The 17,933-nt window shown below is 40.1% G+C and overlaps 1 protein-coding gene across 1 annotated transcript in view; it reads left to right on the top strand.

Moving 5' to 3' along the window:
* Positions 1-17,933, top strand: part of LOC122791078 (torsin-1B-like) — an 89,028-nt gene that overhangs the window by 33,582 nt on the left and 37,513 nt on the right. The gene's annotated exons all lie outside the window — the stretch shown is intronic.

The raw sequence follows: 17,933 nt of genomic DNA, 5'->3' as shown, positions 1-17,933 counted from the left end.
CTCTATTTCTTTATAGTATTCAATACTGCAAATACAATTGGTGTAGACTTTAATTTCCATTTTCTAATAATTTCATTTTTGCAGCAAACACAATTAAACTTATCTCAACGCAAAAGAATTATTTCCTTACTTACAGCCATTTGCATATCAAATATTCTGGATAGAGTACTTAATTTTTAAAATTTTCCAATTCATTACACTCCCAAAACATAGGCTCACTTTCTTCTCCATCACACTTTGACATTTGCTATCTACGTGAATAAAAATCCTTTGAAGTCTGCTTGGGGCATTAAAATACCTATGCAAACACTTGAAGCAGAGATCCTAAACCTTCTGGACTTGGTTGCATACTTAGGAGCCAAACATATTTCTTCCCATTATTTTCTTGTAAATTGCTTTTCCAGTCTCTTTCCAAGTTTTTCTAACCTCCTCTGATTGATTTTTATAGTTATCGTGAAATATTTTATATACCCTAAGTATCCCCTTTTAACAGCTGCTTCTGTTCTAGATTCAACTAAAAATTCTACAAGAGCGGGTCTTTCTCGTAAAATTCCCCTATTCATTTCTCTTTGCCTGTACTCAGAGATCAAGCTCTGGTAGGGAAGGCAATCTCTATACTACAATCCAAAGGTCTTCTTGGCCTCATCCCACTCTGTTACCTTTCCTGCTTGAATTATTTGCTCCCAGTACCTTGGTTCCTTTGCCAGTTTCCTTTAGTAAATTCCAGCCCCCTTGCCTATTTTCTGTACTGCTACTTGCAGTCATCCCTACTGGCAAAATCTCCTTTCTCCATTCCTGTATTGACTTAGTCTTTAGAATACTTTCTGCTACTTTCATAACAACCATACAGCATGTGCATATTATATTCATATTATTCTTAAGGATCTGCATCCAAAATCCCTCTCTCTCCATTTCTTGAACTGCCCCCAGTCTTCATCATCATCCCTTTCCCCTCTGAATGATAACCTTCTGTTTGTGTTATGTATATGAGCTGTGACTGTGTAGCTCTACATTATCCCTTCAAATCAGGTAAAAGTAAACTACCTTTTTCTATTGGAAGGATCAGCTTACCCTCTTTTCATCCTAGATACATTCCTTCAATTCTTTATTATTGCCCACAACTTCTCCTTGGGTTGACAAAAGTATGCTTGATCCATATACAAGACTAAAGGGACTAAAAACATTTTCACTGCTTGCATGTTATCCATGTCCATAGATAAGAGTTTTCCAGTGTCTCAATTTTTGCATTATCTTTTGTTTAGTCAATGTCCAGATATCCTTAGCTGAAATAACAGAAGCCTTTATAAGCCATACTCAGAAATACTTCATTTTATCATGCCTCCCATAAATATGGGTATTGCTGAACCAATTCACATGTGGGTACATAAGTTTATAGCCATTGTTTTATTTTCAAATTTATTATTAACTGAAATCATGGTTTTATATTTCTTTTAAGGTAATCCACTTAAAGAATGTTGTTGTTTATGCCAGTTATTTGTGTTTTGACATTCAATTTTCCATCAATTTCTCTCTCTCTCTCTCTACTGTGCTGAAAACTGTTGGTTTAAAAGTCTTTGTATGACGGTAAAAGGGCTTTTATATTATTATCTGTTTGATTGCCATGTGGCCAGTTGCTTCCCTGAAGTATGGTAGTATGATAACCACACCATCAGCTTGTATGTGATTTTAGTCTTTTGTGGCTTGTCACTCTGCTGGTAAAATGTTGTTGCTGCTGTTAATATTTTGCTGTGATAAAGCCCCCCTTTCTCCTCTTTCCTCTGATAAGTAAGCTCAAATGCACCATATTTTGCATATAAAGTCATAGCAGTATACAGATGTTGACCATATTTGGTACTGTTATTAATAACCTCCCACTGAAATCAGCGTCCTTTTGGATCCTAATATTTTTGTAATCACAAAAATAGGAGCACCAGTCACTGACCGCTCTAAGCGAAGTAGTTTTATTGTAGTTGACTGATTTTGTCCCACATTCACAAAAGGAACTTTATCAGAATTAAAACCATTAACCCCTAACCCAATATAATACTATGAACCCACAATGCATGACAATGAACTGACCAATAGCTAATATTAAATTTAAATTCAATTCCAATCACAACTTAAAGACAATAATATTAGAAAATACAAAAATACAAAAGTACAAAAGTGAAATCACAGACAAAGAAATGGGCATACTATTTTTTTTTTCTTTTTCGTAAAACATATAAATGTTATTATGAAAAATAGAACATTAAAAACAGACAATAAATACAGCTTAAAAATAGTTGAAAAAATAAAATAAAAGTAAATAAGTTGGAGAGCATGACAACTGACCCTAAGACCTTTTAACCATTGTAATATTTCAGTTTTAAGACTGAGCTTATAGAACAACACTCATTTAATCCGGGGGGGGGGGGGGGGCTAGAGGCATTCCATCTTAATTGACATTTTAATTCGCTAACCTCTAGATGTTCTTTCACAAGAAAATCTATTATATTGTAGTATCTGTTCTAAGACAACAAACACAAACTTGTGTCCTTCATTCACAGTAATATGCCTGCTGAGTGCATTAGTTGGCTTCCCTTTTCTGATGTCCAATAATTAATTGTTCATAAATCCTTTCCCTCAGCATTTTCCCAACATAAAACGCTGGACAGTGGATGCAATTAATGACATATATGACTTATTTCATGTAGCAATTAAAATGACCTCTGATATAACACTGATATAATCCTTTTGGTTGTGTATAATGACAATCTGTTCTCATAACACTAGGACATTGTGCACACTTCCCACATTTAAACATACCCACTATCTTAGAACTAATAAAACTATATTTATTTGTGAAGGAACATATAGAGGTTAGTTTCATTGTGTGGAAGTTGAATGGTGAGTGAGTTTAGTGTGGGTACAGTTGTGTGTGCTTTTGCATGAATGCAATAGATTGGAATACTGATGTTTAGACAAGTTGAGGAGTTTCACTTATGTGTTTTTTTTTTCCAACTGCATGATCCTTGGCAAGTTTTACAGCTCATTTTAGAAGCTAATCTAGTTGTGCCTGCAGCCTTTATGAACTATGAGCATAACTGAGGTAAGTGGGGATTTATGGCAGTTCAAGGGTGATCTGCAGACCTCTTGGGAAGAAAACTCAGAGTATGCAGTCATTCATTCATTTTCTAGTAACTTGCTTAATCCATTTCCAGTTGGTGATGAGCTGGAGCCTGTCTTCGCATTTAGTGGGTTCAGAGCGTAAATCTACTGCATCTCCGTAAGTCATATGGTACACGGGTTTCTCTAAACACCTTAACCTGGTATGTGACATTAACAGAACCTGCCTGAGGGACAGATTTGTCTCCCACTGTTTTGCAGTGTTTACTCAGTTAAATTAAAATTAATCACGGTCAAGCAAATTATAAAGCAACACAATCCACAGTTAATATAAAGTGAACTGTAGTCAACCATTATAAACTGAAAGGAATGAGCAAAACACAACTGACAATGAAATTAAAATGAAACACAATCGAATATATTTTGCACTTACCCTTTTTCCCCTGAGTTTAAGCAGATTTTTCCCATGGTTTGGGCTAATCCCTTAAGCAACTATCAGTTATGAACAAATTATTGGCCCTTAGCAAATGTAGCTTGCTAGCTTTCTGTAATCATAGGGATTACATTTTCCACACTGCCAGTATTTTGGTGAGACAGAATTTTTTATTTGTATTGATTAATTAGGTGCACCTGAAAGACTCTACTTCATTTTTATCTCCTGCTCTTCTTTATGAATCAGCACTCCAATCACTTACTTCAAAGATGGGAATCTCAGTGATCTTTCCATACTTATTAAAGATTATAACCAACCTTCCCCAACTCTGACACATTAACATATTAGAAAAGTCTGTTGAATATCCTCCTGTACATGATACTTTCCCAATGCTTATTGCTGGAATCACTTTTAACATTTCTTCACTTTTAATCTCATGACCAAACAATTACTACCAGCTGTGATGTCTGGTTAATATCCCACCAAACTGCCACCGATATGTAATGTCCCCTACTATCTTGGTTCAGCAACTAAGGGACTTTAATTCTCACTGCTGACTTCAATGTGAGACTGTCACTTAAATAGGAGTAATATTTCACAATTTCCCCTAAGAGCACAACAGGAGCACACTCTATAACCTGAGAGTGGATTGTACACTTCTGTTCACCCCTAATGTTATTCCGTGTTACACACTCAAGAGCAGTGTGTCCCAGTTTAAGGCTGTGATACAGTCACACTTAAATAAATTGAATCTCACACATCCAAACACTTCTGGGAAAGCCTGACACAGATTTTCAGCTGTGTCCCCTCCCCAAAATAATAATATGGTAACAGGCTGCCACCAATCTGAGCAAGTACATGTCCTTTTAGAGGGTTGTCCAGTTACCAAAATTAGATATTAAAACAAATGGTAGCATATGACCTAAAGCAGCTAGGCTTTTGGAGTGGCCCCAGAATTATCACAGCAGGTATAAGCACTCTCAGATTACTAAAGAACACACTGATTGACCAGCCACAATGTAAGATAATAAAAAAGATTTAATAATGAACAAAATGATTAAACATGTAAAACAGTAATTTCAGTAAACAAACAGAATTCAATCACCAGGAAAATGAAAGCAATACAGAAGGATAGAAATTCAACATTTTGAAAAACTCTGACTAATTAGCTATAATTTCTTCTCTAACTGAAGACACTGTCCCTGAGCTAAACTAAATATTACAGCAGAGCAAAGGCAGGCTTACAATTATTGGTGAGTCTTTTGGGTATCCAATGCTCATTACAACTGTGTACTTAAAACTACAAACTCAACTGAACACAACTAAGCTGTGAATGAAACTGAACTATAATTCAACTGAACTATGGATGGAAATGTTAAACTGTCTTCAGCAGGCTCTTTTATAAGTTAGATTAACTGTCTCAACTGTTCCAGTCCTTATTTTCATTTCATTCTTCGAAAATCAACAAACAGCTATACTTTTAAAGTTCCTTCCTATCTTTCAGTCCCTGAGAGTAAACACAGAGCATCTGAACACATTCCGATGACATCATCTGTAGATTGGTTGACTCTGAAACAGTCTGCATTTAGAATCTCCTGCACAAACATGAGCAGTGAGACATGTAACAGAACACTGTTCACCTCTTTAAATATCCTGTACAAAGTATTAATTAACATGCAAGAACTTATTTACAATATCAAAGCTAGTAATTGTGGCATATAATACACAGGATGATCTGAAATTTTGTAAAAAATTTCAGACATGCTAGCACAGATGACAGTGTCTAATTTCTTCACACCCATCTATATTTTTGCTGCCAAGTCCAAAGTCTTCTGTTAGGTTTATAAGAATGTGACGTTTCCATGAGGGTAGCCCCTAGTCAGTCTCATTATTTTTTCCTATGTCAGTATCCTTCTCAAGTACATTCCCCGTCCAGTTCTTTTGTTTCCCTATGGTGGTCCTTATCCTTTTTGTTTTTGAGTTTCCACACCAGATATTTTCTTGGAAAATCCCCATGGCACCACTAAGACTCCCTTTTCATAATCACCCCCTCCTATTCTGTTCTATTATTTTTCTTTTTTATTATTTACAGGATTGAATGCTCTCCTTTCTTGTTGGCTTCTGGTCTTTATTTTTCTGAAAGGACCTGTAAGTCCCTTTAGTGTTTCATTACTTCTTCCTTTACTACACCCCCCACATATTTTTCCCAGTATCTATACCCTGGTGGCCACCCTTACCCTATTCCACCATCTGAACCTTAACTGCTCCTTACCATGCTGGTTGGCATCGATGATTTATTAAAGCTCCTGTCTTAATACTTTCATTATATGTCTGGCAAGTAATACTTAGCAACATTCTGCTTCTGTACCCTCTTTTTCTTCTTTCACCTTTGCCAAAAGTTAAATGTTAATGGTATGCATTCCGATTTCCTTTCAGTGTTTACACATTCCATCCACTTATTCACTTATCCATCTTTTCCCTTACTAAGAACAAATCTAGCTGGCTAGCCTGGCAACTTAACACCCCTTTCAAAGTTAAGCTATGTGTCACTTCCATGACTCCCTCTTCAAATATCTTTCCATCCCCCTTTTGCCATTCATTTAGCTCCTTCTGCCTCTGTCTATTACAATCTTTCCTATCAAATTACCTGTCGTCAACCCTTTCATCTGTTACAGTATTACGATTTCCTATAAACTAGAAATACAGTCTACTCTTCATGTTGTTAAGTTGTTAAAAAAAAACTTGCAAAAATCCTTTTATGTCTTGATTTGGAACATACATACAAACAATCTTCATGCCTGTTCCTTGCCAAAGAATTAGTCTCCCATCCTCAGTTTTTACCTGAAAATTGTTACAATTTATCCCACTCTTAATTTATTTCTTTTTCTCTGTGTTTATTCCATTTTTAATTTACCCCACCAAAACTTCCATAAAATCTTCACCCTTAAGCTCATATGTCCCCTCTCTCTAAAATTTAGTTTCCAGAAGAAATATTATATGTCACCTTTTCTCACTCGTTGCATCATTAACCACTTTCCTTTGATTGAGTGCAATATCCCAACATCACATTCCAAGTTGTACTCCTGCCTTTTGGGACTTCCTCAACCTTCCTCACCTAATTTCTTGCCCTTAAAGTCTTTGCCTCCATTCTTTCTCCCCTTCAGTTCTGCTTCCCCCCTTGCTAGCAGGTCCCTGTCTTCCTTTATCTGCCCCCACCATAGACCTTTTTGTATACCTTTGCAAAAGTGTTTTCCTTCTCTTGCTACCTCCACATTCCTTGGCATATCTTTTCAACTCTTCCTCATCTAATTCAGTCCAACCACTGTTCTCTTGTAAAATTTCTCAGCTCATTGACACTTCCCTCCACTCTCTTACCTACTTCTTACAGGGACAGACTAGTTGGATTAGACTCCCCCCCAACTAGCTAATAACTCGACAGAAATCCTCTGGTTTCTTCCTGATTCCTCTTGCCAATCAGACACTGGCACAGTGTCTATATTCCTCCATAGTAAGAGTCCAACGTTAGTAGTGAATGCACTACCAAAATTTCCATTTCCTCCTTCTGTTTATAGCCCTAGTGCATCTGATCCTGTTTTGGTCATTCAACATTATCCCTGCAAGCTGAGCTTCTTGTCAGTTATGACTGCATTTGTACAGTTAGTTTTCCCAAGTCTTATGTCCCCTATAGCTTCACAGCAGGGTTTCGATCCTACCCCTTGAATTTATGTCAGCAAGCACTGGTCCTGTTTAAATATAACACAGGGATAGATTGCTTTTGATAGTAGCTGTGACTCCCCTGCACTGGCACAGTAATCAAGGAGCCTCAGTCCTTACCACTGGCATCAGTGGGGGATGTACACACTGGGAGGATGACAAGTACACACACAGTAAAATGCAATTTTCCTTAAGAGCACACAGAGATCACAGTCAGTCTGGAGCTGGTTTCTCCCTCATTTTCCAGATCCCCAATAAGACTCCTTACTGGCACACTTATACAGTTGAGATGTCAGCTGAGTGGCCAAGCTAAGACCTCCAGCACCCTCTCTGTTCAACCAGTGCTTCATGTCCCTGCCCGAGTAGCAGACACACACACACACACACACACACACACACACACACACACACACACACACACACACACACACACACACACACTTTTAGGCTTAATTTATATACAAACACACACACACCTGGGGAACGCTGGCACAGGTCTACTAGCTATGCCCCCTTCTGCCCAGGCTATAAAATAGTTTACACTGCCACCAACCACTACTTATCAGCTACTGTAAGGCCCTTAACAAAAGATTTCCAATCCTACTGTGTAATATTACAGTTATCCAAATGGTAGTCTGACCAAGAGCAAGGCTATTTAGGTGTGGCCTGTACAGTGTCACTAAATACATATGCAAGTACTCTAAGAGCTTAAATATTTCTCACAAATATCAGCCACAAAGATAGGTTCAAATATATTTAATAATAAATAATAAAAGAACAAGACAATACTCAGTAAATCAACACAGTAACTTCAGAGTTCAGAATCACAGGAAAATTATTTAAAACAACACTGCAGAACAGTCTCAAATAAATACAGAAAACATCTAAAGTAATCTATACTATATTCCTAACTACATCTAAAAGGAGTTATTATGCCCTAGAACCTTACAGCAAGGCACGTGCAGAAGGTGGTGATGGGTTGATGTTCTTGCTGGGTCCCAGACAAAATAGAAACTGTCCAGTCTTTGAGAGAGTTCTTAAATTAATATCAAATATTACTGCTGGGTTAGCTTGGATGACATCACTTTTTGTCACCTGACTTCACTTTCCAAGCTAAATCCCCTTTTGTCAGAAATTAACTGAATTTAACATCTCTGTGTGAAAAATACATATCTCTCAGATGTTTGTTCAGAACTGTGCAGCTGCTAGGTAGGAAGTCATAAAGCAATAAAACACTTCTGCATCTCAAACCTAGTAATTATTTATTTTTCAAGACAATACAAAAAACTTCTAGCTCTAGACATTGTATCTGCTACACTGAAGCTGAGAGATATTTTTTATAGCACAATCATAAAACAATTTAATTTAAATTTATTTTCTTGACATTTTTCAAGCTCACGCTAAGTTCTAGTTTCTACTGTTGAAAATATATAGTCATACTATTACAATGTTTTCTATATATTTATGTTCTAAGCCAGCAGGACATGCTGTGGTTACATTTTTGAAGCTCAGTACTATACAAACCATGTTCAACACATACTTCTGTATAAATCATACCAATATTCACAAATGACACAGAATTATTTACAAAATTCCAGATAGCTGTGATGGCAGCGTGACATCCCCCCCCCCAAAAAAAACTCAAGCTAGTTTTTCAAGTGACTCTTGAGAAATGCTGCTTGAGAGGGTTGAGCCTATCTAGAAATATCTTACCCCATTCCTTATCTTGAGAGCCCATCTGCATTGGCATTGTTAACCCCACTGTGGTGCTGCACTGTCATATCATATGCTTGCAACCCTAGGTTCCACCATAGTAACTTGGCATTTTGCTGGCTGGCTCAGTGTAGCCATGTTAACGGATTGTGGTCTGTAACTACAGTGAATTACCTTCCATACAGATAAGGCTGACATTTCTGCTGTGATACACTATGGCTAAGCATTCCTTTTATACAGTTGCACAGCATTCCTCCCTGGGTTGGAGCCTATGACTGAGATATATCACTGGGTGCTCTTTTCCCTCTGAAGAGACCTGGCTAAGTACAGCCTGCACCCCATGGTTTGAAGCAGCCACCTGCACAACAAATTCTTTGCTGTAATCCGGGCTAGCTATCACATGCTGGGGTCCACACTACCTTATCTGGCCTGTTTTTCCTTGTTAGGTCTGTGAGGGGAGCAGCTATGGTTCTATAATTGGGGACAAACTTTCTGTAGTACCCTGCTGTTCCTAAGAATGCCGTCACCTGCATTTTGGTAACAGGGGCAGGCCATGCCTGAATTGCTTCCACTTTGGCAGGTTCTGGCCTGATCTTACCACTCTATGTCACAGGTAGGACACTTCTGCCATACCTACCTGACATTTGCTGGGCTTAATGGTCAACCCTGCCCTCTGTAGTCTGCCCAGCACTTCCTTGACATGCTGAAGGTGCTCTTGCCAGGAATGGCTGTAGATAGCAAGATCATCTAGGTAAGCAAGGGTAAAATCTTCTGCTCCTGCTAGGATAGGATATGATCTACCAGCCTTTGGAAAGTTGCTGGGGCATTTTTCATCCCAAATGGCATCTTCTCAAACTCATACAATCCAAAAGGAGTCACAAAGGCTGACTTCTCTCTAGCACTGGGAGTCAAGGGCACCTGTCAGTAACCCTTGGTAAGATCAGAGGTGCTAAAATACTTAGCCCCACCCAGCTGTTCAAGGGCTTCATCTGTCCTAGGCATGGGGTAAGCATCTGACTCTGTCTGACTATTTAATTTCCTATAGTCCACACAGAACCTGGTGCTGCCATCTTTCTTTGGTACCAACACAATTGGGGAGGCCCAGAGATTGCTGACTCCTGGATTATCCCTTAGTTCCAACATTTCCTGGTTCTCCTCCCTCAGAGTCTGTTTAACTCTCTCAGGCACCATATAAGGGGCCTGCTTAATAGGCCTTTGGGGTCCTGTGTACACATGGTGCTGCACCAGGTGGGTGCACCCTGGTTTCCCAGTGAACATGTCTCCAAACTCCTGTAACACTACTTGGATTCCTTGAAGCTGGGTAGGGGATAGCTGCTGGGACATTGTTACCCCTTCCACTGAGGTGTCAGTCCGAGCCTCATTGAGATCAGTCACCACACCCACCCCCTCACACTCTGCCTGCCATCCACTGCAAACACTCAACACAAGGGCCTCCCTATGATGGTACAGTTTCATCATGTTAGCATGGTACAGTTTGTGCCCTTGCTTCCTGCCTAGCAGTTCTACCATGTAGTTAACATCACTATCTTTCCTTGCCACCTTGTAGGGTCCTTCCCAAGCTGCTTTCAGCCCATTGTGTCTGACAGGAATGAGAATCATTGCCTGCTGCCCTACAGCACACTCCCTAGCTTGAGCATTCCTGTCATACCAGACCTTTTTCTGCTGTTGGGCCTCTGCCAGGTACTCCTGAGCCAAGCCCATGAGTTCCCTGAGCCCTGTCCTGAGGTCCAGGACATATGCCACAACAGACTTCCTGTGGGGTTTACACACACCCTCCCACTCATCTTGAATCAAATCTAGAGGTCCCCCTCACCCTATGCCCATACAGCAACTCAAAGGGTGAAAAACCTATGGAATTCTGGGGCACCTCTCTGTAAGCAAACAGATGGCGCAAATATTTGTCCCACTCTCTCTTAAAGTGGTCTGCAAATGCCCGTAGCACCATACTGAGTGTAGAGTTTAACCTCTCAACAAGACCATTGTTCTAGGTCTTTAGGTGCTTCACCCCACAGTGCTTTGACAGACAAGCCAGCAGGCCTGATATGAAATTGGCACCTCTGTCAGTCAGTATTTCTTTTGGGAAACCTACCCTGCTGAAAATCTCTAACAAAACATTTGCCACCTTTTCTTCCTCAACGGAGGACACAGCCACTACCTCAAGGTATCTGGTAGCATAATCTACTACCACTAGGATATAATTTTTCCCTGTGGAACTTGGGGTACTCAGAGGCCCCAGAATATCCATAGCTACCCTTTGATATGGCTCCTCAATCACAGGCAAAGGCATCAAAGGAGCTTTCACCTTGTCTCCTGCCTTGCCTACCTTTTGGCTTTGCTCACAGGTCCTGCAGTACCCTGTTACATCTCTGGAAATCCCAGGTCAATAGAATTTTGGCATAATACATCTCTTTGTATATTTTATATGAACTGCAAAGGGAATATCATGGGCTGAGGCTAGAAGTGCCAGACAGTAGACTCTAGGCATTACCAACTGCTGTACCCTCTCACCCCCTAGCTATCCCTCAGGGGTCCACTGTCTATACAGTAACCCTTTGTCCCAGTATACAGACTCCCCCTTCCCTTGAAAATCTGGTGCCTCTCTAGCTACCTCCCTCAAGCCTTGTAATGTAGGGTCTGAGAGCTGAGCCTGTCTCAACTCTCTCTTTGTAACCCTTCCCAGTTCCACGGGAAGTCTGGCATCCTCTGACAGCGGTACCTCACTGTCAGCCTAGGTACTACTACTACTCACCTCTGCCCTTGCAGTCTCTCTGTCCAAGGGAACATCATTACCCACAAGCAGCTGTGACTCACCTTCAGTCTCACTTCTACAGTATAGCTCCCTCCCTAAAGTAACCACCTCACTAGTCCTTGCTACAAGTGTGCGGTCTGCCTGGGTCTCCCCCAAGCTACCAGACCCATATGCTTGTCTCCAAGTCTGACTGCATGTCACTGCATGTACACAAGGTACTGCATTATCACAATCATTCCCTATCAGGACATCTGCAAGGGATATCCTCAAACACACCTACTTGCTGGCTTCCTTTTCCACCCTCCCAGTCAAGGTGAACCCTAACCAAAGGTATTTGGAATGAGGTCCCTCCTAAAGCTCTGACTGGAGTACAATGGTTAGGTCAGAGGCTGTGTCTCAGTAGTGGACCCTTTCCCATCCACTAAGATAGGATATAACCTCTTGTGGTAGTTTAGTACCCTTGTTGTCTCAAGACAACTTACTGCTAGCATTTCTTCATTCCCACTTACTGGCTCTCCCACCTTTTGTTCCCCACCTTGCCTCCATGGACATCTATATGCTACATGGCCCCATTGGTTGCATTTAAAACAATTAACCCTTGGTCCTGGATGTGTACCTGGACTAGGGGCTTCCCCTGCTACTGGCGGATTCTGTTGGGGCAGTCTGGGCTGCCCACCATGGGTTTCCTTAGACCCATGAGCAGCACTGAGTGTCCCTTTCTTGTGCAGTGATGCCCTGCTTGCTAGGTATAGGTCTCCCTTTTTCACCAACTCATCTACCGTATTTAATGGTCTATCAGCTAACCAGATTATCATGTCCTCAGGCAAAGTGCTAAGGGCTTGTTCCCTCACCAAAAGGTCTGCCAGCCCTTCAAAAGTGTTGACCTGATATCCACTCACCCACCTATGTAAATAAGTGCTTAGTTCAGCAACATATTCACACACACTCATCTGCCTTGCGTCTATGCTCACAAATCTTTTTCCTGTAAGCTTCAGCTGTTAAATTAAAGCCTTCTAACAAACACGTTTTGACTGTATTATAATTTAAGCAATCAGTATCAGACAATTTAGAAGTAGCAGTTACAGCTTTACCATGGCGTAAGGGGTCAGGAACCATATCCAGAGCCCTTGGTCAACATTATACTGTTTACATACCCTTTCAAACATATGAATTAAACTATCAAAATGATGCCCCTCTGTAAATTGTGGAAGAAATTTACTGACCTTTGTTGTTTCTGGGATTTGGTTACTCCCTTCCCGTTACCTCCATACCCTGGTGATGTATTAGCATCTCCTTTTCATGTTGCCTCTGCCTCTCATTCTCCTTAGCTTCCAGGCATCGCAGTTTCTCATTTTCCTCAGCCTCTAGACTTCACAGTTTCTATTTTCCTCAGCCTCCAGATGTCTCAGTCTCTCTGCAGCCTTTGTTTCCAAGTGCTTGCCCTCCAACTCAAGTCTCTAACTCCAGACAGATTTTTAAGTCCTCTGTGGAAAGGTTGAACTGTCCATTTTCTGAGAGTTGTACATCTCCAAGGCCAGCTTGATTGTCCTCCTGATTGCTGACCTGCAATGCAGCTGTGCCCAAAGCTTCAATCACACTTCTGCCTTAGTCAGGTTGGCGTGCACCAGTCCTTTAGCCTAGCACATATCAGCCAACTGGCTCCTTGTCAGCTTGCCATACTCCCCTGCTGACATGCTTGCCTGCTCTCCCTGACTAAGCTAACAAAAAAATAAAACAATTGTGATATGAACACTGAATGATCACTGCGTGGCTGATTGAGAGTACAAACACCTTCAGTGACCACTGTTCACAGGTTACAGGAATTCAATATCCACACCACTACAAGGCAATTAATATGTGATGTGGCTATCCTACCACTTAATATGTGATGTGGCTAACCCATCACTGCCAACCAATTAATATGGGATGCCCCTGCACTGGCCGAGTAATCAAGGAGCCTCACTCCTCACCACTGGCAAGAGTGGGGGATGTATGCACTGGGAGGATGACAAGTACACACATAGTAAAGTGCAATTTCCTTAAGAGCACACAGAGATCACAGTCAATCTGGGGCTGGTTTCTCCTTCTTTCTCCAGATACTCAGTAAGACTCCCCACTGGCACAGCTATAGAGTTGATATCTCAGCTGAGTGGCCAAGCTAAGACCTCCAGCAACCTCTCTGTCCAACCAGTGCTTTGTGTCCCTGCCCAAGTAGCTGACACACACACACACACACACACACACACACACACACACACACACACACACACACACACACACACACACTTTGAGGTTTGATTTATATACAAACACACACGCGCACTTGTGGGGAATGCTGACACAAATTTACTAGCTATGCCCCCTTCTGCCCAGACTATAAGGTAGTTTCCACTGCCACATACCACTACTTATCAGCTACTGTAAGGCCCTTAACAAAGGGTGTCCAATCCTACTGTGTAGTGTTACTGTTATCCAAATGGTAGTCTGACCAAGAGGAAGGCCCTTTAGGAGTGGCCTGTACAGTGTCACCAAATACATACACAAGTATTCTAAGAGCTTAAATATGTCTCACAAATATTAGCTACAAAGATTTGTTCGACTATATTTAATAATAAATAATAAAAGAACAAGACAATACTTAGTAAATCAATACAGCAACTTCAGAGTTCAAAATCACAGGGAAATTATTTAAAACAACATTAGAGGGCAGTTTCAAATAAATACAGAAAACATCTAAACTAATCTTTACTATATTCCTAACTACACCTAAAAAGAGTTACTATGCCCTAGAAACTTACTTACAGCAAGACAAGTACAGAAGGTAGTGGTGAGTGGATGTTTTTGCTAGGTCCAGGACACAATAGAAGATGCCCAGTCTCTCTCTGAGAGAGTTCTTAAATTAATATCATGTAATACTGCTGGGTTAGCTTGGATTTTACCACTTGACTTCAGTTTCCAAGCTAAACCCCCTTTTGTCAGAAATTAACTGAATTTAACAACTCTATTTAAAAATGTATATCTCTTAGATGTTTGCTCAGAACTGTGCAGCTGCTAGAAAGTCCTAAAGCAAAACACTTCTGGATCTCATACCTAGTAATTACTACTCTTTCAAGACAATACAAAAAAACTTCTAGCTCTAGATATTGTGTCTGCTACACTGAAACTGAGAGATAACTTTTATAGCACAATCGTAAAACAACTTAATTTGAACTTATTTTCTTGAAGTCTTGCATGTGAACTCTGTATGTTCTGGTTTCTGCTGTTAAAAATATATACAGTCACACAATTACAATAGTTTCTATACATTTGTGTTCTAAGCCAGGATGACATGCTGTGGTTACATTTCTGAAGCTCAGTACTGTACAAACACTATTCAAGACATACTTCTGTATAAATCATATCAATATTCACAAATGACGTAGAATTATTTACAAAATTTCAGATAGCTGGGCTGGCAGTGTGACAGTAACCATCTCAAAAATCCCCCTTTCTTTATTAACTTGTAGTCTCAATATATAAAAATGCCACCCCCACAGTTATACAAAATCCTGCGGCAATCATAATAATTAATCAAAAAAATACCTTCACTAATAACTTGGCTTAACAGTTAAGAGGTGCCCTCAGTAATAACTTGGCTTACTACATGTACCCCTAAAGAAGAGAAACACAGTTAAAAGTGCACATATACCATCAACAACTGTTTGTATTCATGTCAGCTATCAATGATGGCAGATTGCATTAAAAATATAATAAAAAAAGTTAAACACTCTCCTGATTCAATTAAGACAAATAAATATATTGCTACTGGATAAGAAACACCAGGACACTGACTGATTTATAGCCTCTCTCTGTACCATTACCCCTTTCCTGTGTGCTTCCTTTGTATCTGGATCCCCATACTGTCACTTCCACAAGTGAACCCTAGAATTAACTTAAGAGCTGACAAGGCATCATTCCTTGGACTGATTATTTTATTGAGCTGGCTATCTCAGTATTTTTTCGTGGTCATAGAAGCCCCAGTCCAACTGTCCTTCACTACAAGAGATGCTCCTGCCGTTGCTACTGTGGTTTCTGTGACCTCCACTGCTGAGCACTATGGATCCTTTGTCATCCCTTTGGATGTCCTTAAGCATTCAAGACATGCTCCAGCTGCTTGCACATGTGTCTACTGTGTGTGCTTCATAAATCTTGGCATCTTGCTTCATCACAAATTCTCAAGTGACTTCTTTATCTGGGTATATGGGCACTTCCTGTTCCACTTCTTTGCCTCCCTTCCCTTCACCAATTGCAGACTTCTGTCAAGTGCAATATGTCTTATTCTCTCTTAGATTAGACATCTCAATTTATTATCAGTTCTTTGTTTGGGCAGTGTTAGACTGATTGGTTAACATTTGTTTTATTTCCACTCCATCTCTTCTGAACTATATGACTTCCCTTGAAGTCTAACATCAGCACAAAGTCCAGCTTCTATTTCCTTGCATATAAAATTAGCATCCTGATCCAGGGGAGGCATCTTCTAGCTCTAACCTTTCCATTCTAAAAGCAGTATGGTTAAAATAAAAGGGCTTGCCTGCTGACCTCTTCTTCCTAGACCATTGCAAATGACGTCAGTCCCTTTCTTCTCAGATAGAAGCATTGCTGAATACTCTAGTAAGAGTTTAATTTTATTTTCATTAGGCAGGAGGTTTGCCTTTTCTGCAGTGAAACAGCCATTCTTTCCTTGTTAAAGTATGCATTGTGTATAGTACAAACCTGTACTGCCCACCAAGCATAGTTCTTCTCCCCAGCCTGCATTTTCTATTATTTTCACAATATAGTAGTTGGCACTGGTATTGGTGGTGATTTGTTGAAGAAAACACCATTTATGTAAAAAAGAATCCATGAAATTTAGGATCTGTTATTGTCTAAGATACTGGCCATGCATAGGATGTTGACAGTTATTCTGAAGCAAGTCCGTCCTCTTTGAACAGGCCCACCTTCCCCTTCAGTGAACTTATCCTGCCCATCCATGGAAGGAATTGCACAGTGTCCACAGCCTTAGCCTCCAGACAATTTAAATTCTGATGCATAGTCTCCAATTTCTGTTAATGATGCTGTGTTGTGCCTTACAAATACTGCATGTCATTGGTCATCTGTGACACAATGTTCAGAAAATTTATATAAAAAAATTATCATTTTTATCCAGTTACTGTAACTGGTATATACTATACAATTGTTTAGAAATATCTGCCTTGTTCCTTTGTTTTCATCTTGTTAGAAAGGGATCATACACACATTTAACAGAAGAAGCCTTTAGGGAGTATGAGTGGTCGATGAATTTGCTGACAAGTCCAAAATAACATGAATAAGTGTTTTTGTTCCTTCTGAAGAAGTTACATATGAATAAAGGAACAAAAGTGTTTATTCATATTATTCTGGACTTGTTTCTGCATTTTGGCATATGGGAGGTGTTTATGTTTATGCTTTTACATTTTTGAAGTAGAGTTTTTTTCCTGTATATAAGTTGCCTTTCTCGGAATTTGTTTTGTCTGTGGTGTTTTCCTCCATTAGTTGCTTTACACCTCATTTCACAATTAATGGTGTATCACTTTTGTACTTCCTACATGGCAGTGGACTTCACCTTTCAGAAAAATGTTCAGGTTCGGCAATGTCTGGTTTTGTGGTAGGTTTATTTAACTCCTCATATCATGTTAATTGTGAGATTTAAGACAGTGGTGAAATCACCTGCCCATGTAACTCATGGAATTTGTCTAAGCCCATTAGCCAAACTATGTCATTATCTTTTTTACAGCCTCTACCTTCAGTAGGCGCAGAATGCTAAGACCATGCTTACTCGAGTCGGCTAACCTTATTCCTGTTCATCTACCCTTAGTGAATGAAAATAGCTGGTTTAGGTTACCATGTTAGTCTTTCTGGGTTTAAATGAGTGTAATATTGTACTGTGTGTGTGTGTGTGTGTGTGTGTGTGTGTGTGTGTGTGTGTGTGTGTGTGTGTGTGTGCATGTGCGTGTGTGTGTGCATGTGCGTGTGTGTGTGTGTGTGTGTGTGTGTGTGTGTGTGTGTGTGTGTGTGTGTGTGTGTGTGTGTGTGTGTGTGTGTGCGTGTGCGCGCCTACATGCATTCTGCATATCTGTGGCAGGAAGCCCCATTTGCTATATAATTTGCAGACCTGATGCTATAAAATGTATCAAGTGG

This window comes from Protopterus annectens, chromosome 16.part0, assembly GCF_019279795.1.
Source record: "Protopterus annectens isolate FY-2018-M chromosome 16.part0, PAN1.0, whole genome shotgun sequence".
Lineage (NCBI taxonomy): Eukaryota > Metazoa > Chordata > Ceratodontiformes > Protopteridae > Protopterus > Protopterus annectens.
The sequence above is the reverse complement of the archived record's forward strand: the minus strand, read 5'-3'. Positions and strand labels throughout refer to the sequence as shown.